Source organism: Urocampus carinirostris, chromosome 15, assembly GCF_059441175.1.
Source record: "Urocampus carinirostris isolate Australia breed hairy pipefish chromosome 15, RoL_Ucar_1.0, whole genome shotgun sequence".
Classification (NCBI taxonomy): Eukaryota; Metazoa; Chordata; class Actinopteri; order Syngnathiformes; family Syngnathidae; genus Urocampus; species Urocampus carinirostris.
Genome location: NC_142363.1, coordinates 1,173,277 through 1,193,937, shown reverse-complemented (window position 1 = coordinate 1,193,937; position 20,661 = coordinate 1,173,277). Strand labels below are relative to the sequence as shown.

At 38.6% G+C, this 20,661-nt stretch overlaps 1 long non-coding RNA gene and 1 pseudogene across 1 annotated transcript; both read right to left on the bottom strand.

Annotated features, from left to right (window-relative positions):
* Positions 1-8,104: 8,104 nt before the first annotated feature.
* LOC148351285 (uncharacterized) lies at positions 8,105-10,005 on the bottom strand. Its single transcript, XR_015852799.1, has 2 exons — positions 9,899-10,005; positions 8,105-8,469 (listed from the first exon to the last, which is right to left on the bottom strand). It is a non-coding gene; the product is annotated as an uncharacterized LOC148351285 (long non-coding RNA).
* On the bottom strand, positions 9,718-9,851 carry LOC148351286 (U2 spliceosomal RNA; annotated as a pseudogene).
* Positions 10,006-20,661: the final 10,656 nt, after the last annotated feature.

Sequence of the window (20,661 nt, the reverse complement as noted above, 5' to 3'; positions counted from 1 at the left end):
TACAAAGTTAAACATTAAAGGGTCCCACAGTTGAATGGAGCACTATCCCACTTACATTAGGCTCGTCATCCTTGGGGAAATCTTACAAGAGACGCTCATCTTTTGCTTGAGGAAATCAATTATATTTTGTTAAAATGAACGGGGTAGAATTTGCTTAATGTTATCATTGGCGCTGGCATACTTCATCTTCATTTGAGCTGAAATGGATGTTTTATCTCTCTCATTGTGTAATTCATGCATACAAGTGAGGTAATAGACCTTACAGTGACAAAACAGGCCACTTTGGACAGTAAAATAAAACATCCCTGAAGTTACATAAATACAACTCAATAAACTAAGAAATTTTACATTCATAACTAAATATGGGCAGTGACATCGTTTATAACATTTTTAAATATTACAACAATATAAACACAAAGTCCAGTGGTAATCGTTAACTGACAGCTTCTCTCGCGCTTTTCAGGCTTCCTTTACCTAGACTGCACTTCGGCTATGACAATGCCTTTACAATAATTAATTAAGCTTTGTCATGGACCTGTTTTTTTTCCTGTGGCATGTATACGTGGTTGAGCTCATGTTTCTGTATGTTTCTACAGCCATTGTATTACTGCTCCATTCTGATGTGCTTCCAGCAGATCTCCTGATAAACCAGGGGTCAGGAACCTTTTTGACCCAAAGAGCCATAAAATCACAAATGTTTAGATTTTTTTTGATAGAGAGCCACACCGTATATTTTAAGACAAAATCCAACAAAACCATCAAACCCGCTCTCCAGACAAAAACCATTTTTTACCACAATTTATTTCACTGTGTGGCGTTTGATTGGATGATTTCAATATAAATATACCACTTAAAATTTGTCTCCCTCCCGCAGTTACGTAAGAGCCTTGAGGCTCATTTTGTTTGTCATTTTTGTCCTAAATAATGGTTTCAAAACAAGGTCGAAGTAGAATTATTTCAAAAAAATGTCACAAAATACTGGGAACGAGGATACCAACCAATTCCTTCAGTGCAGACGCCGCTCGGCAAAGAATGAATATTGCGCGTGCCCTGCGTATAGCAAATTGCTCTAGGTGCTTTGCTGGAGCTTCTGGGTAAAACATTTGTTTTGGGTTAAAGTTTTTCGTGTGACTTTTCATCAAAAAGTGTAATTGAACATTAATTGTTTAACGAGCTTCCATATAAAGACTTGTTTGGCAATTTACAGCCAAAACTGCTAGTGTCACACTTTGAAAAAAAACTCAAATAAAAAACTATACTACATTTTAAAATATTTAGGTGGAAATACTACCAAAATACCTGAGAAGTATATCAACAGACATATTACACAAAAACACCACCAATACTACAAAAATACAGAGATACTACATAAATGTGACTGCAGAAATTCTACAAAATAATACAAAACTAAATATTGAAAGCGGTGGTAGGAATCAAATAGACTGAATCGTTTCAACTTAAAATCTTGAATGATTTTGAATCCGTAAAATTGGTAATTATTTCAGTTTATTTATAAATTTAAAAAATTCATATTTGAGATTTCTTATGCAACAAATTGTTGTCTAACACATCGTGAATAATATGCTTAGTACAAAAGCTGAGTTGTAGCTGTCTTTGATTAATTAATTAATGCCAAGACAGTAAAACTGCAATATTTAATTACTGTATAATAAATCCAGTAATTTGAAAAGTCTGTACGTGTGGCAAAAGTGAACAAAAATCTTTTTATTTAAAACAATAATTAGAAAAAAGTTTGATTTTGACTCTTACATAGTGTCGTCGCATTTTAATCCTAAAACTGTCTGTATTTTCTGCTGACTGGTCATTTAAAATGCGTAGTCTTGTCTGAATCTGTGCAAGAACCTATGTACAGTTTATTTGTATAGTGGGGCCAGAGAGTCACCTTGACACTTTTCAAGAGAATATTTCAGGCATTTGCATTCCATTTTAGGCCATGATAGAGCTGTTTAATTTTTAATCCACAAAGAACCATGTTTTACAAGGCGCATGACTTTTCTGTGGCAATGAGAAATGAAAGACTTAAAGAAGCAGCAGCTAAAGTCAGATCACTGAGATGCTATTTTCAGATGTTTTCTGTTTGAAATTTATATGGTAAACATTGAAATTATGTTCAAGCAATAATCAAGCATAATTCTGATAAAGCATATTTGTATTTCATCTAGAGAATATTAATCCTTATATTTATTTGAGTGTTTTTCAAGTTTATTCTGTTACAGCTAACCAATCAACAGCTTATCAATGTATTTATTTATGTATCACTCATTTTTTGTATTATATTGGGGAAAAGGGGTGAATACTGTAAACAATATAGTTGTTTTAATTTGTTATACTTTAATCAGATACAAAATGAGAGTTTTCTCCTGATTGAGGATCTGGAACACCAACCAGACAAAGTGGCTGAAGAGCGTCCACCTGCACCTAATAGCCTCACACAGGGACCTTATTATTTCCAGTTCTTTACAATGCCATTGAACATCATCGTTCACTGGTAGTCAGGTAGGTTACTGTGAAAAATGCCAGAAAAATGCCCCCAAAAAAGCTAGGTAGCTTTGGTTTTGTTTTTCTTCAAGAAAGACATTCCACAATACATTTAATATTAACCCCACATTTTACAGGCAGCCAGGTAGGTTACCCTAGATCAAGTGTTGCGAACAAGTTTGACAAAAAGATCCAAAATTTTGGACTGTGAGAGTCAAAGAGCCACACCACGCACTGAACTGCCATGACAGACAGACACACACAAACACACACAATTAAAAACATATTATTTCCCATAACACACTCCTCTCCTTAAAATACAAGTATTGTTTTTGTGTTGATTTCAAGGAAAGTGGCCACCCTCAATACACACACAAAAAAAACTAAGCATGAAACAAGGCAAAGAGCCACAGTATATAAAAAATATGATGAGGCAAGAGCCGCATTCTTATTGGCCAAGAGCCGCATGCGGCTTTAGAGCCACGTGTTTGCCACCCCTGCCCTAGACGTAAAAAATTCCATAATGGCTGTTTCTGCATTTTGGGTTTTGCCGCCTTGACATCTTCCTAGAAAAAATTCTACTCCCTCAGGCCCGAACAAGCCCTTGCGAAAAAGTTATATGCCACCCAAAAATAGTTTTGTGTCTCAACACAGGTAATGTCTAATGGTTATAGTTTTCATACGTCTGGTAAAGATGTTATGTTTGTTGTTGTGAGACCACTTGTTTGTATATTATTTGTCCCTGTCTTTTTATTCAATCCCCTTTGTTAAACACTGCACTACTACTGCGTTTTTTTGACCATAGGGCGCACCATGTTAAGGAGTGCGGGCTCCTTAGTTTGTTCTATTTCTGTGTTTAACACTACAAAGGGTGCACCCGCACAATAGGGCACAGGTGCCCTCTGCTTGCGTGAAATTTTTTCCCTCGTGCATACAAGGTGCAAATACTCTGTGCTTTACAGTTGTATTACATTCCCCAAAAATGAGATACAAACACGTTTCAGTAACGTATGCACGAGGGGGGACATATCATGCAGGGGCAGCCGAGACATTTTTTGGCACAACACAGACAAGGTATTAAAAAATACAGCAGTGGAAAAACTGAATTTGGTTGTGGTTTATTTAATTATTGATAAAAAATCAAACGGATAGACACTTGTCGGGATTTGTTTTTCAGCTTTCATTTAGTTGTGAGCTTTCGATTCATTAATCTTCAATTCTCTTGAGGCTGCTTGGTTTCCAATTTCTTCCATGTAGCGTAAGAAAACACACACCGTTGCAAACGAAAACATAGAGCGCATTCAATGGAGGTAAAGTGAGCTTTTGGATTTAATTCATGTTTGAGGGGACAACTCTGTTCCGCTTCAGGTATTTGTATTTTGTTTATTATTTGTTGTTCCACTGAAAAGTCAATATTCTTAATAAACATTTTGTTGTGTCATGTAGGAATTCCAGTTCAAGGTTGCTTAGAACAAAACAAGTTAAAATAAAAAAATAAAAAAATAAAATAAAATGTTTATATAATTCATTGGAATAAAAAAAAAAAAAAACATATACAGTAGAACCTTGCCCCTTCGCGGTTCCACTTTCGCGGGTTCAGAGCTTCGGGGGGGTCTAAAATATAATAATAATAATAAAATAAAATAATAATAATTAAAAAAAAATAATAATAATGAAAAATATTATATTAAAATTAGAAATTACATTATTTTACAAAATTTGAAAACAAAATATTAAATTAGAATTAGTAATTGCATCATTTTACAAAATTTTAAAACCCAAAGAAATGCACATATACGCCAAGCATTACAGGCATAATCGCAAGCTGATTGGCCAGCACTCGCTGAATACTCAACTCCCCATTGGCCCATTCACTACAGTAGCCCACGCTTATCTCGTATACAGTACAGTACTGTACGCTTCTCGCCATAGCTTGCAGTTAGTTAGCCTTTGTCTCGCGGTGATTTTTTAAGTCTAAAAGTTTTTTGAAGCCCTTCGTGATGCATCCCAAACGCTCTTTATCCCTTGGTGCATCTAGTGAACCAAAGAAAAAGCGAAATATGTTAACGATTAATGAAAAAGTGAGTTTATTGGACAAGTTGAAAGCAGAAAATAGCTACGCCAGCGTAGTCCGACAATATGGCCTGAATGAATCCACGGTACGGTACATAAAGAAGGAGAAGAACATGCGCAAAACTGCTCCAATATATTTCACGAACGATGCCAAAAGGGTTGTAAACACTGCCACTCAGACCCACTGACAGAGGAGGACCTACAGGAAATGACCAAATCGGCAAGTGAGGAGGAAGACGAGTCTGCTACTGATAAAGGTGACAAAGCTGAAGAAGGTGGCCTTACATTGCATAATTTACAGGACGTACTCATTGTTGCCAAAGACCACCAAAAAAGGGGCAAAGAAATGGATGATAACATGGTAAAAGCCATCAAATTCAGCAAACAACGTTCATAACTCCCAGTAACGATGTTTCTTACGCGCAAAAAAACAGCAGAAGATCCTCCTGCATCCCTTACGCCACCTCCTATAGCCACTACCTGCCTCCTGCAGCTTCTCCTGCATCGTCTGCGGCGTCATTCGAGGAGCAATAAAGCTCTTCATGCCCCAATGCAGTCATTCATCGTTATCTTCTTGGTTTCTTTACCTCACTGTGAATGTGTGAACCTGGAGTGTCATGCCCAATTTCGTTGTCACAATATGTTAACCCATTTTGTAACAATGACAATAAATGTGTATTCTATTCGGTTCTATTCTATTACCTGATCGTACTGCAAAGGTCTTTTCATTAACTACGCTTAGAAGAACTTATTGTAAGAGTTAAATGTTGTTTTATTGTTTAACACGAATCTCTCTCTCTCTCTCTCTCTCTCTACCCTTATTCTATATGGTGTACTGTATACAGGGGGGTATACTGTATACCTGTATACATTCTTTTAAGCATTTTTGAAAGGCCCCGCTACTTCGCGGATTTTCACTTTTCGCGGGTGGTCTTGGTCCCCATTAACCGTGATAACCGAGGGATTACCGTACATTTATTGAACACAGAACTTTACATTATTTATGCATTAAAAATGTACAGAACAAAGGAACCCCTGAAAACATGCCTTTTTCCTTATTTTTTCTACTTTCATTAATTATTTCTTTCCTTTTTTTGTTTATTTTCCGCTCCTGCTTTTGACTTATTTTGTCCCCTTTTTTTAATGTTGGTTTTCATTTTAATTTTTTAGAATAATTATTTTTTTCTTCCTTTGGTTCCTTCTTCCTGGCTTTTTATTTATTTTTATTGCTTTTCTATCACTACTTCCTGCTTGTTTTCTACTTATTTTTTCTCTTTTTATTCTTTATTATTGTTTTTTTGTTTCCGAGCTTTTTTTTCTTGCTTTATTATTTCTACTTTCCCTCCTTTTTCTTTTCCCATTTACATTTTTCTTCTTTGTTATTTTTTGCAAGCTTTTCATGTTTCTTGCTTTTTCCTTTTTTCTTGTTTTTTTTTTCTTTTATTTTTCTTATTTTACTTTCCTCTTTTATCCTTTTGTTTTTTTCCCCAGCTTCATACTTCTTTTTTCTTTCTTTATTATTTTTTTCTTCTATTCTCTTTTTCCTTTTTTGTTTTATTTTATTCTTCTTTTATTTGTCTTTTTTTCAGACTGTCCTCACCACTACATCCAGTTTTCTTTGGGTGGGCAGAGCTTGTCCATGGGTGGGCAAAGACCATTCTTGCCCCTGCTTTAAGGTCATGAATGTCATGATTTTAAATGGGAAACATTCTTGGGTAGAGAAAAAATGATGAGGCTTTCTTTTTATTCATGCTGCAGCTTAATATAGCAGACTGTAGATTATAGAGTCCAAAAGAAGCTTTGTTGATCACTGCCAAAAGTCAGCAAAGAAAAGCATCTACTGTATTTTACAGACTATAAGGCTCACCTAAAACCCCCAATTTGACCAGAAATGTGAAAGTGCTACTTACACTGCATAATACAGTTGATACGAAATGCATGGAATATTTACTAGTGTGTAGTTCTACTCAGAGTTGTATGCCTCACCACAACTTTGCTGACCCAAATTGTAATACATAGTATGCTATGGGATTTGATGTCACAAGCCAGAAACGGAGACAGGACCCAGTAACGTTCGTTTACACAATTTTATTGATAAAGAGAGAGAGCTTGGTTCCATGATCCGATGATAGACGGACACGGGTAGCTGGTGGCTGGAACGCGGAAGTCGCACTTCCGTGTCGAGCGAGGATAATTGTAGGCAGCAGGGATACTGGTGACTGGCCGGTACGGGAGAGCAAGGGCGGTATCGAGTCCAGAAAATAGGTCGGCAACAGGTATCAGGCAGGAAACAGGTCGATGGTCGGGATGTAAGAGCAGGGCAGAAACCGGTCCAGAAACAGGTCGGCAACAGGTATCAGGCAGGAGAAAACAGGGCAGGAAAATGTCGGAAGGTATGAGCTTGCCTGGCTGGGAGCATAGGTTCGCAAACGGTCTGACGGCTTCCTTCCGGTGGTTTAAAAAGAGTATTTGAACCAATCAGCGCTCAGGGCTGTTGGCGCCAATTGGGTAGTCACAGGTGCACTTAATCAGCAATCATGACATTTGAACCTCAGTTGTTGGTGGTGAGGGCACATAAAATTTACCACTAGACCACTAGTAGGAAAGGTGGCCTACAAAAAGGAATTATCTCACACTATTAACTAATATAACTAATTCGAACAATTTGGTAAACGGTACATTTTAATATTAAATTCCCAACAATTTGTACAAGAAAAACAAAAAAACTTTTTGTTTCATACAATGCAACACAGCATTGTCTCTGAATGCGCTGCACTAGAATGTCTTCATTGGCAAAGATAACAAAGTCACACCATTCAAGTCCTTTAATCAGCAACTGCCCCTGGACTTGCCAATAATGGCTTTCTTTCAGCCTATGCACATCATGATCAATTTTGAGGTACTTGCAATCTATGCAACTTTGTATATTTGGGCAATTAATGTCAACGAGCCCAAATCATGGTCGCTCGATAGGGTCATATACAGGCCCATAAGGTGATGCACTCAACCACGGTGCATCTGGATGAAGCACTAGCCCGCACGTGGTTAAGTTGATATTTTTTAAAACAACATTATCCTTTAAGGTACTTGATTCTATTTGCAGACCCCTCTTAATGTGTTCAGTTTGTTGTGTTCCTCGGATGAGTCTTTCTGCCAGGTTTTCTGCTTTGCTTGGAGCAACATGACTGACCTCCCTAAAATGTGTCACTCTTAATTTTTCAAGTTTGGTCTGTGGTGCTGCGCTGGACGCTTGGACGATTCTCCGGACATCATTTCCTACGATCTTCAGCAACTCCAACAAACAGCATGTATAAGTTAACTCCACCATGACCCTATTTCGCGCTTTGTTGGTGCTGTTTACGAGAGACCGGAAATGACTAACCATCCTTACTCGAACGCGGAAGTCGTGCATAGAGCCCATTACAGGCACCTAATAGTTTGGTCCACCTTATGTATGAAAAATATATGACAAAAGGCACATTTTTTGGGGGTGCCTTAGAATATGGTGTTCCCTTGAGTGCAGAAAATATGGTCAAGTCAAGTCATTTTTATTTGTATAGCCCTAAATCAGTAAGAGTCTCAAAGGGCTTCACAGATTATTACACTATATTACACAGGCTATTTTTCAGAATATTATTATACATTCCCCTGCTCTGGAGCCGACGAGAAGAGTAGGTTATTCATATGCTATAGAGTAGAAGTGAGTTTTAAGCTTAGATTTAAACATTTCTACTGAGGTTGCAGATCGGATCTCAGGGGGAAGAGCATTCCACAGCACCGGTGCCCGGATGGAGAACGCTCTCGTACCAGCAGAACACTTCTTTGCTCTTGGGATCACCAGAAGACCGGCACTCTCAGAACGTAGGCTTCGGGCCGGGACATAGGGGGAAATCAGATCTGAAAGATAAGGGGGAGCAAGTCCATGTATGATTTTGTATAATACTAAGAAATCACATCTAAGGCTAACTGGGAGCCAATGCAGGTTAGCCAAAATCGGTGTGATGTGATCGGACTTTTTTGTCCTAGTTAAAAGCCTTGCTGGGGCATTTTGTACCAGCTGAAGAAACTTTATTCTAGACTTCGGGAGACCAGAGAGTAGTGCATTACAGTAATTGAGACGGGAGGTAACAAACGCATAAATTATAATTTCCGCATCCGACTGAGACAGTATAGAACGAATTTTAGCAATGTTACGAAGATGGAAGAAAGCGGTTCTAGTATGGTATGTCTTCTATTCCACAGTGTATAAAGTTTAGAGAGGCCTTAACCCCAAATGTCTTTTTGAGGTTCAACAGCGGCCACTAAGATGGTTCGTTTTAACCTGAACATTGCTAAAGTACAAATGAAGCCTTCTTTTGTGCTTCCTGGAAGTTTTTGTGGGAGGCGCTCCAGGAGTTTGGTAACTGCAATCGCAAGGAAAATGGATCACGGTTGACGTTTTCTTCTTGCGATGAAAAATCAAAATTGGAATTGGAAACAGAATCACTTTGAAATTGGAAAAAAAAAAATCTGGCAATACCACATGTGGAGTAAATGGCTTCCCTCTGCTAAGGGACTGTCTTATTCCACACACATCGACGGTGTCTGGTGAAAAAAAATATTATTTTTCCATCAATGTCATTCAACTGCTAAACATTTTACATTGATCAACAATTTCATACAGTAGGGATTTTATTTTCACAGGGGTTGTGTTCCAAAAACCTGCTATAGTCAAAACCAGCCAAGTAAAAACATTTATTTATTAGATAACAGTAACATAGAACACATACGACTGTAACAAAATAACGACTATGGATATACGAATAAAATCACGGAACACAGAATTGCAGTTGAATAAATAAATGGTCTTTATTGTCATATACCAGTGGCAAACTGTGCGGGGGTTTTTAAGGGTTATTGTTCTATCTTCGTTATTCATTATCCATTATCCGTTATCGGTCAGTTCATAATACGCTACAAAGCCTAGGAGCCGGGACACTTGAGGTTTTGGGGTTTTTAAGGGTTATTGTTCTATCTTCGTTATTCATTATCCATTATCCGTTATCGGTCAGTTCATAATACGCTACAAAGCCTAGGAGCCGGGGCACTTACTCTCAGCCAAAAGGCCAAGCTAAGGTCCTAGCCCTAAAGCCTTGCTGCGATCATTGCGAATGCACCGTTCCCGGAGGTACTGCAATACTGGGCCGATGCGTGGAGTGGACAGAGCAAGCTCTTATTCCATCTCCGAAATGCAAAAATCAAAGATCATAGCAAGAGGTACGGCCAAAAGGCCAAGCTAGCCCTAAAGCCTGGAGGCCAAGCTAAGTACTTAGCTTCTATGACTTACTGATCATGGAATCTCCGCTGCCAGGCAAACTGTGCAGTTTACACCTTCACCTTGACTGCAGTATGAACTAGAAATGAATTCAGGCATTCTGTGTTGTTGACTTTAACCCCTTAAAGTTCCCACCAGCGGGCCATTTAAACTTTGATAAACAAATATGTGTCAGTACGATGTCAGCAGTCACTGAATTACCTCATGCCACACATCATTGGAAAGCTTAAACATCACGATCAGTCAGAAACAGGGTTGCCAAAAACTATAAAAATGTGTCTACTGACCGTCATTAAATTCTTTGAATGTCCAGAAATAATAATAATAATAATAATAATAATTTCCTTGTATTGTCATTCTGTGTAACATTGTACACAGAACGAAATGTCGATTGCACCTGACCCGTTGTAGCGAGCCCATGCAGCCGCAGCCAACAGAGGGCGCCGCCGACCACTTTTTAAGTCTTAGGAATGACTCGGAAGATAGTATTGTTACATCCAAGATAACCCAGAGAATCCATCCGTGTAAAATGTTTACTCTAAAACACACGATAACGACAACAGATTAAAAAAAAAAAAAAAATCTGCCTGAAAACCTTTCTTGCCTTTATGGACGTTTCTAGTAGTAATTTGCTCTTTTCGCTCCAAAACTCCCCTTAAAAAAACGGACTCATAAAATTTGTCCTGTTATGGTCACTAGCCTCTGACCTTTCGATTGACACCACTCTCTGTCAATACAGTGGAACCTCGGTTCTCGACCATAATCCGTCACAGAACCCTGTTCGAAAACTGATTTGTTCGATCACCGAAATAATTTTTCCCATTAAAAATAATGTAAATCGTTTTAATCCGTTCCAACACCCTGAATGTTTACCATGACTGTTTAACGTAATCATAAAGCTAACCCAGGCTAATCGTACGTCCGCGTTATCGTAATCTTCCGTATGAAAGATTACGCTAATATGAACGTGTAAAAATAAAAAAAATCAGGTCGTTTACAAGTCATTTAGCACCCGGGTCTCCACAACAAATGAAATGAAATGAAATGATCTGCATTTATATAGCGCTTTTCAAGTCAATGACTTCCCAAAGCGCTTTACATTGTGCTTCACATTTACCAATAGCGGTCGTGATCTGTGCAGCCATGTAAGGCGCTAACCTGCTTATTGGGGGTATTGGGGGCTCAGTGTCTTACCCAAGGACACTTCGACATATAACACGGACAAGCCGGGATTCGAACTGGGATCCCTTAATCCTAAAACGATCGCTCTACCTCCTGAGCTACTGCCGCCCCAAGTGGTGAGCGGTTCATTGGAAAGGGGGCTACGTTCCAACACCCTGAATTTTGGGCTCTTTTTCAACACCCTGAATGTTTACCTCGAATCATAAAGATAACCCAGGCTAATCGTACGTTCGCGTTATCGTAATCTTCAGCAGGAAAGATTACGCTAACATGAACGTGTAAAACACTTCTTACACCTATATTAAAAGCGAAAGCAAAACAAACAAAGCACGTCTGCACGCGATAACAGTTGGTCACAAGGGGTGGGGGGGGCGATCTACACGATTTACACCGGTACGCCACTCAGCATCGCACCCTAGCATACGCACTCGCGCATTACCGGCGTTCGAACTCTGATTTTTTGACCGAACAGCGAAGCAAGGATTTCTCAAAATTTTTGGTCGGACACCGATTTGTTCGAACTGAAAGGCGTTCGAAAACCGAGGTTCCACTGTACCAGGCTTTTTTTTTGTCCACAGCCCGCACTAGCCTGTCTGGTCCTGTTTGAAAAACGGATATCATCTCCTGTGGCTCTGAATATCTTTAGCCAGAAGTGACCAAATCGAATGATGTTTGACACATTAGTTATCCAGTGAAATTCCCAACATAATTTAATGTCCATATCCAGGGATGTATTCAAATCAGAGCTAAGAACGAACGTGAGCAATGCAATTCATGATTAATTATTACCCATTGTTATTACGCAGAAGTGTGCACAATCATGCATAGACATTTAGAAAGACAAATATTTACAACTCTTTCAAAATGTCTTAAAAATTGGCCAAAGTAAAATATACACTTGTAAAGGTTTTAATGTTGTTAACTGGTCATCTCCAAATGGCCACTATTGTTAATGCCTAACTACCCTAAAGAAAATGTGTAAAACAAAAGGTTTATTTGGGCAGAGCACAAAAAAACCACCATCAGTCATTAATTAAGTACTGATGGACAAAAATATAAAAAACCTCACATCAGATGTTTTTTCAATAATTCAGCAGAGAATGCCCCGCCCACAACTGCATCATACAATTCTCATCTCATCTCGACTCATCAGCTGCACCGCTTATCCTCAGTAGGGTCGCGGGGATGCTGGAGCCCATCCCAGCAATCATCGGGCAGTGGGCAGGGGACACCCTGGACTGGTTGCCAGCCAATCGCAGGGCACACGGGGACAGACAACTCACTCGCTCAGTCACACTTAGGGACAATTTGGACCGGCCAATTCACCTGAAATGCATGTTTTTGGAATGTGGGAGGTAACCGGAATGCCCGGAGGAAACCCACGCAAGCACGGGGAGAACATACAAACTCCGCAAAGTAAGGCCGGGAGCTGGATTTGAACCCACTCAGGAGGTTCCCACGACCTCAGAACTGTGCCGCACACGCGCTAACCACTGCTCCGCCGTGCTGCCCTGCATCATACAATTGTACAACAAAACTACAGGTATTCTTTCAGTGGAAGACAGGGATGTAGAGAGCTGTGTCTAGCTGGACGCTAGAATCGGGGATCCTCGGATTGAGTATTGGTATTCAAAAAACAGCAGTTGCGGGAGCGGTTTCCAACAAGTTGTAGCTCCCGGACATCCGTTTCATGGGTAATGGATCTGGCATTGGTGAGATACAGGCTCGGCAGGGGTTACCAAATTTTTCTTCCAATATTTTTGCCTAGTGGGTTTTCGGATACGCGTCGAAGCTAAATGAGGAACAATAATGTAAGCTGGCTCTAGGTGAGGCTCGTGTTATGTTTAATAAATGCAAATTATTTGGCTTACATGTTTTTTGTAGAAATGTGTGTTTATATAATAGTTCATGTATTGAGACCCCTGATGTCAAGCGTCATCCAGTTCTTCAAAGATGAGCCGGACCTCGGCATTGACTGGCAGGTGCATGTAACAATACGGATACACAATCCATCACTGGGAAAAAAGTGTTTTGTTCCAAAAATTTGAGTATCACATCATAAACTAGGAGGCACGAAATATGCACACTCTCGCTTTAAGTCAATTTAATTAAAATCATGAATAACTATCCGCTACACATTCTGTTGAAAATGTCAAGACAAACACATTTTTAATCACTGAACAAATGACTGTCACATTGAGGCGGATAATTGGCCAAAGGCAGAATGCTGGAAGCGCGTGTACGTGTTGGCGTCAATAGGAAGCAAGCATCCGTCAGCTGGCGGCTAAGAGCATGCTGTCACCTCTTGGCACGACAATCAGCAATTGTGCCACAACTGACCAGTCAGCCCACTGGATTTGACCTAATCCTAATACTCACCCAATGAAATTGCTCTGAATTATTTGCTAGACCTTCTGGGTAAAATGTTTGTTCTGGGTTAAAGCTTGCTTTGTTGCTTTTCATCAAGAAGGGTCTACACAATGATTATAGATATTTTAATGGGCTTCCATATAAATGATTATTTAGCGATTTACAACCAAAGGACGGGATCTGTTGGCCTTGCCTCTTAATTGTCGGTAAAAATGTGTATTAAATGAATTGGACTGAACCCTTATACCAGTTGCATCATCTTGGCTTTGCTTGTGCATCAATCATCTCTTCATGAAACAATAAATTGACAAATTGCATATGTTCTATTTTATCTCCAATTCCATATCTACTCATGAAAAGAGCAATATATAGCTCGCGAGCCATATGTCAAGTCAAGTCACATTTATTTATACAGCCTTTAATCACAAAAATGTCTCAAAGGACTGCACAGGATTACAATTACACAATTACCTGATCTTAAACCAACAAGCGGGCAAGGAACAGCTCAAAACCTCAGCGTGAGGAAAAAGAGAAACCTTGTGAAGAATAGAATAGAATATAGAATTTATTTTTATTGTCATTCTTTGCAACCATGCACACAGAACGAAATGTCGATACACCTGACCCGTACAGTTAAACTGTAGCAAGAGAAGGGGCCTCACAAGTGGTAATCCCCCTTCCAGGATAACCAGATTGAAATAGATTTAGCATTACAGTACACATAGTAAACACTAGGTACCATGTTGAAAATTTGTCCGGAAATTGCATGACAGCAACAACGCCCTCAGCCTGTAAACTAGTCCAGAAAGTCAATGACGGCCACGACGCAGCTTCCCATCTCTGCCAGCTGGTCAATGCAGGCGTTGACATGCTTCAGGTCAGACGCTGGTCTGCTGACTCATCTCAAATCGTCCTTCCCCACCAGGCAGGCTGTCGTAAAAAGATGAAATATAAGTGGGGCATCAATCATACGCTTTTGAATAGAAGTGTGTCTTAAGTATGGATTTAAAAACTTCCATTGAGGTTGCAGATCTTATCTCCGGAGGCAGGGCATTCCATAGCACCAGGGCCCGAATGGAGAACGCTCTCGAGCCTGCAGACTTCTTGGCTCTCTGAGTCTGAAGTAGACCGGCATTTTCCGAGGGGAGGCTTCGTGCAGGAACATAGCGGGAAATCAAATCAGAGAGATAAGAGGGTGCAAGTCCATGCAAACATTTGTATGTTAATAAGTGAACCTTAAAGTCACACCTTAAGTGGACTGGGAGCCAGTTCAAGTTGGCCAATACAGGAGTAATATGCTCCAACTTTTTTGTCTTAGTCAAAAGTCTAGCTGCCGCATTCTGAACCAGCTGCAAATTTTTCCCCTTGGTGGTTAAACCCCTAAAACTGTGCAAGAATTCATTAATTTATGTTTTCGTATATTTTCTTAAATTATTTTTATATTTATTATTAGTGAAGGCAAAATCCCCGCTTTAAGTTGCACTGAAACTCCTGACTACTAGTTGGAAAACAAGCATAACAAAGCACTGCAAACACTATTTTCAGATTTTACTCTACTTCACTGCTTGTTCAAACTCCTAAACAATAAAATACAACACTTAAAAAGTCATATTTAGACCCCTTTTCTGTACTTATGTTGATATTTGTTAGTGGGGACAAACCTCCCACTTTTAATGATGCTAATGAATATTTAATAATGATAAATAATGTGGATTTTTTACAATCAAATTCTGCTCATATATTGCAATATCAATTCTGAGCACTAGATCCCAAGACTCCAAATCAAATACACAAAATTGTTAGCTCTAAATCTCAAATTAGGCTTTGTACTAGTTTCATCACTGAATTTGTTTGACTACTATCATCATCAGAATCACTCACCCTGACTTGAGTGACATGGTGTTTTCTTGTTTATGGATTGGCCATTGTCCAAAAAGTCTGTGTGTGTGTTTTTCTATTTTCCCTCCCTCTTTTTTTTTTTTTCATTCTTTTAATTTTTGTATGTGCTATCTTGCTGTTGGTCATCCCTCTCGATGCATATGACCAGGGTAGACAGATAGTTAAATTATCCTCTCAGGCCAGAATAAGTTTGTTTAAGATAACAATATTTTACAAAGAAAAGCAAGTAATTCACGCTCAAGGTGAATGACTCGGCCAAAATGAAAAATGCCACCCAAAAATGTTTTCAATGTGGGCGATACTCTAACGGTGCGTGGTCATTCTTATTGATTATTGTTCAGCTATTTGACAAACATTTGGATTGTGTTATCGTTTTATATTATAGTCTTTTTGTGTAATATTTTTCTATCCGTCCAAAACTTCGTAATTTGAATTTCAAAAAACAATGATATGGAGAGCTCAGCCACGCTATTAATGATTTTTAGTCTCAATATTTCTTTACTGTGTAATATTTTCAAACTTGTTTCAAAATTTTGATTATTTTAAACGGTTCAGATCACCTGCTCTTTTGTGTGCATTATTCTTTTGAGAGTAATCTGTTATTGAATATAGGTAAAAACTGAGGAAATAATAGATTTCCATACTAAGCCTCTCCCGCATGTGCTACTGTCAATTAATGGTAGTGAGGTTGAACTGATCAATTCCTCGAACGAACGACAAAATGGACACTAAAATTATGGACGTTCCCAGTCACCCTGCTCACAGGTATTTTGATTACCCGCTGTCCGGTCGCGTCTTTGCTTTATTAGGAGCAAAACTACACGTCTTAAAGAGTTGTTACCCTTCCGCTATTCGCATGTTCAACAAGAAATGATTAGGTTACTGTGTATTAGTATTATTTGCCAACGACGGTCCTCCAACCTATTCTACTCTAGTCTTGTTATTTACATATTCTTTCTTTTAAAACTATTCTGTATAATTACCTTGTATTATACACTACAATATCTCTATTACTCTATTCTTTTACATCTATCATATTATCATTATTGAAAGTTTGGGTGTCAAATGATTTCTTTTATATATATATATATATATATATATATATATATAATATAGGCAGCACGGCGGCGCAGTGGTTAGTGCTTGTGCGGCACAGTTCATGTCATGGGAACCTCCTTCGTGGGTTCAAATCCAGCTCCAGACTTCCTGTGCGGAGTTTGTATGTTCTCCCCGTGCTTGCGTGGGTTTCCCACTGCCCAGAGATGGCTGGGATGGGCTCCAGCCCCCCCGCGACCCTAATGAGGATAAGCGGTACGGCTAATGAGATGAGATATATATATATATATATATACATATATATATACATATATATATATATATATATATATATATATACATATATATATATATATATATATATATATATATATATATATATATATATAATCAATCACGTTTATGGATTGTACTGGCTGAATAAAACCACATTAAGGTTCTCTTATTAACATATAAATGTTTGCATGGGCTTGCACCCTCTTATCTCTCCGATTTGATTTCCCCCTATGTTCCTGCACGGAGTCTGTGCTCGGAAAATGCCGGTCTACTTGTGACTCCGAGAGCCAAGAAGTCTGCAGGCTCGAGAGCGTTCTCCATCCGGGCCCTTGGGGAGGCTGAGCCCTCTCTCAGGAAAAGACCCAATGTGTCCTTCTGCTTCACTTGTACTTTTGGGCGTTTGTTATGGAACGCCCTGCCTCTGGAGATAAGATCTGCAACCTCAACGGAAGTTTTTAAATCGAGGCTTAAGACACACTTCTATTCCAGAGCGTATGATTGATGCCCACCTCATATTCTGTTTTGTCCTGTCTTTTTCCGACGCCTGCCTGGCTGATACGAAGGAGAAGGATGATTTGGGATGGGTCAGCGGACTGGCGTCTGACCTGTAGCATGTCAACCCCTGCATTTACCAGCTAGCAGAGACGGGAGGCAGCGTCGTGGCCGTCATAGACTTTCTGGACTGGTTTGCAGGCTGGGGGCGTCGTTGATGTCATGCACTTTCCGGACATTTTCAACATCTCACCTAATGTTTACTATTATGTGTACAGTAATGCTAATTGTAATTCACCCTGGTCAATCCTGGAACGGGGATTACCAAATGTGAGGTCCTTTCTCAAAGTTTCTCTTTTCTCCTCACACTGAGGTTTTTGAGTTGTTCCTTGCCCGCATGCTGGTTTGAGATCAGGTAATTGTGTAATTTTGGAATTGTAATCCTGTGCAGTCCTTTGAGACATTTTTGTGATTAAGGGCTATATAAATAAATTTGACTTGACTTGACTTGAATTAAACATTTTTCGTTTTTCACCTATTAACACCCTTAGTCATTGTCATACTCACCTAATATTGTCATCATTGTTATTTACTTACTGTGTAACTATAACCTGATCATATCCTCCTCTTCGTTCCATTTTCTGGTTCTGGCCATCCTCTGTGATTCTGCTAATAACTCGATCATCTTCAAACTTGATATCGGCTTTCTTACCTCCTATATTTTGTCTTTCTCTTTTCTGTACCTCTTTGGTCTGGCCATGGGGGGTCGCCATGTGGAGTCCAAATGAGACAGGAGGGGCCCCATCTCATTGTCATCTGGCTCCGCCTCTGGGACTGCGCCTGCAATGCTTTATTCCCCCCCCCCCCTTTTTCCTTTTCCTTTAACTCTCGCTATTTCTCTCATTTGCATTATCTTTGTTCATAAATTTGATCCATGTTTTCATAAATTTTAGTCTTTCTGTAGGATTCCTGTAGAAGTACTTTTGTATATAGTATAACTGTACCGGTATATCATAGCATTTTTAAGAATGTCTTTATTTCAATTGTCTTGTGAACTCTTAGCAATTTCAAAACATTATCCATAAATCAAAAGTCAATATAAGTAGTGTTAGTGAAGTAGAGTTACTGTAGTTGTACCTTTATAGAATAGTCTTAGTACTTTTGTGTTTTAGTTTTACTGTGCTAGTATTTTTGTAGTATTTTAAAGTATTTATGTAGTAGAATTCTTATTATCATAATACTTTGCCATTGCATATCTTCCTCCTTTGTGATTAACTGTAAGTCAATGGCTGAATTAAGAGAAATTAACCCTGAGAGGCTTAACTCGGAACCAAGTGTGGAACAACTTATTTGATTATTTGCTTACCTCTGTGCTCAGCATCTTATTATTTGTGTATGAATTCTGTGGTATTTCTTTCTTCTTCTTCTAAACCAAAACAATATATTATGTCCATGTTTGTTAGCATTTTATTAGATATTCATCCTTGCAATAATTTTCTTTTTTTTTTGTAGCTCTTTTATAAAAGTACTGTTATAAATGGTAAATGGTCTGGATTTATACAGCGCTTTTCAAGTCAATGAAGACCTCAAAAGCACTCTAATACATACACTCTAATGTGCTTCACACTTACCCATTTACTTTAGTCATCTAGATTTAAAACAGTTCGATTTTGACAAAGTAAAGTTATTTGTCCAAATCTATGGTATTACGGTTAGTCTCACTTAATTTTCAACAAATTATCATTTTTTTAATATTTAATTACCTTTCCCCTTTATATTTCTCTTTCTTTCTTGAATGCTCCTTGTCTCACTTTTCCTTAATGTTTACTTTCTTCCCCCCTCTTTGTACCTTCTTTCACTTACTCTTATCTTTCTGTATCTGTAACTTCCCTGACTGCTCTGCCAACAATCCAATCTCAATTTATCATTCCTTCCTTGCACGCCCTCTCACACTGGCACTTTAGCTCACCAGTTTAATGCGAAAATTACGAATACTCATCTCACTTAATTTTATTTTTTCCTTCAAACCAATTAAATCTACTATTTTAGCTTCACCTATTTAATGTGAAAATGACGAATCTTGATCTGCAACGAGTTATCTTACTCATTTGTATTCCAATCTATACATTTTTAATCCATATTTTTTGAAAAGAAAGTATTTATTAACGCTTTTTCAATATTTTTGTATAAAAATGCCTTTATCTCAAATTAATCTATTCCAATTACTCAATTAGATTTTTCCTAGTCGTTCCAGTCTTTAATTTATCAATTTTGAACTAAAAACAGGAATATTTTATCTTTTTCGGTATTATTCTGGCATTTTCTTGATTTAACACATCTAAAATCACTCACTCATATTTTACCTAAACTTCTCACTCTTTAATTTATCAATTTTCAACTGAAAAAATTCTGACCGCAAAAAAAATCTCCGGGGCCATCTGTGGCCCGCATTCCCTATGTTGTACACCGTCCATGTTGAACACCGATTTCTCAAACAAGTACATTTTTTCAACACCTAACACATAAGTTCTATCGATTCCTCTTAAAACATCACTTTTTTAACAATCTCCGCTATTTTTAAGTGTTTTCCACCATTAGGAGCACATTCGTTTGAGTCATTTTTCTGAGAGCGTGCGCGACACAAAACGCATCAGACAGGAAGAAAAATGGTTATAGGAAAGTTGACATGGACAATTCACGTGACAACGAATAAGACATACACAGGGCCCAGACAAACAAACTTCTAATTCATTTTAACAAAATTTGGTGATATAGGTTTCTTTTAAATTTTTTAAATCTGTGTTTAAATTGAAACGTGCACACTAGCTTAACTTTCACTCTGCTGAAGTCACGTGGTTTATCTTTTTTTTTTCTTTCACTATTTCAACACAGAGGACTCCGCCGTCCTGCGTAGAATTTAACTAGGTTCTTTGAACTAGGGGAGTCTACGCTCCCGAGGAACTTAAATGTTTGAAATGGGTATTTTGGACTAGTGAGTGGTCTTTCTCTCTCTCCGTGTAAGTTATTACGTACTTACATAACGTTTAATATCCTCGACCCGGACACCTGATCCCGTTTGAACTACTAGCATAGTTTAAAAATTAAAGTACCTCTAATTATTTTATTCATACTTTTTGGTGAACGGATAATGTATTACCTATAAGATTTTTCCTTTGTTGGGCCACTGCCCTTTGTCACGCTCCGTCTCACTCAATACCGCCCCCTATCGTTACTGCTATTTTACTTTAAATGGATTCTCTTAGTGTTATTCTACTTTTATATAGATAAATGCACTATACCTGAATGACGAGGCCAGCCTGGATAGGTGAGAGGTGTAGTCTGGGCAAACAGGCCAGAGGAGGAGACCCGTCTCCTCTAACATGGCGGCGCTGCAAGCCGCGGTCGTCTGTCCAGAAAAACCTCCCGGGTTTCGGCACCAATAAAATGCAGAGTTTAAAAAAGACAAACCGGCCCCACAACTGACCAAGGAATTCAGGCAA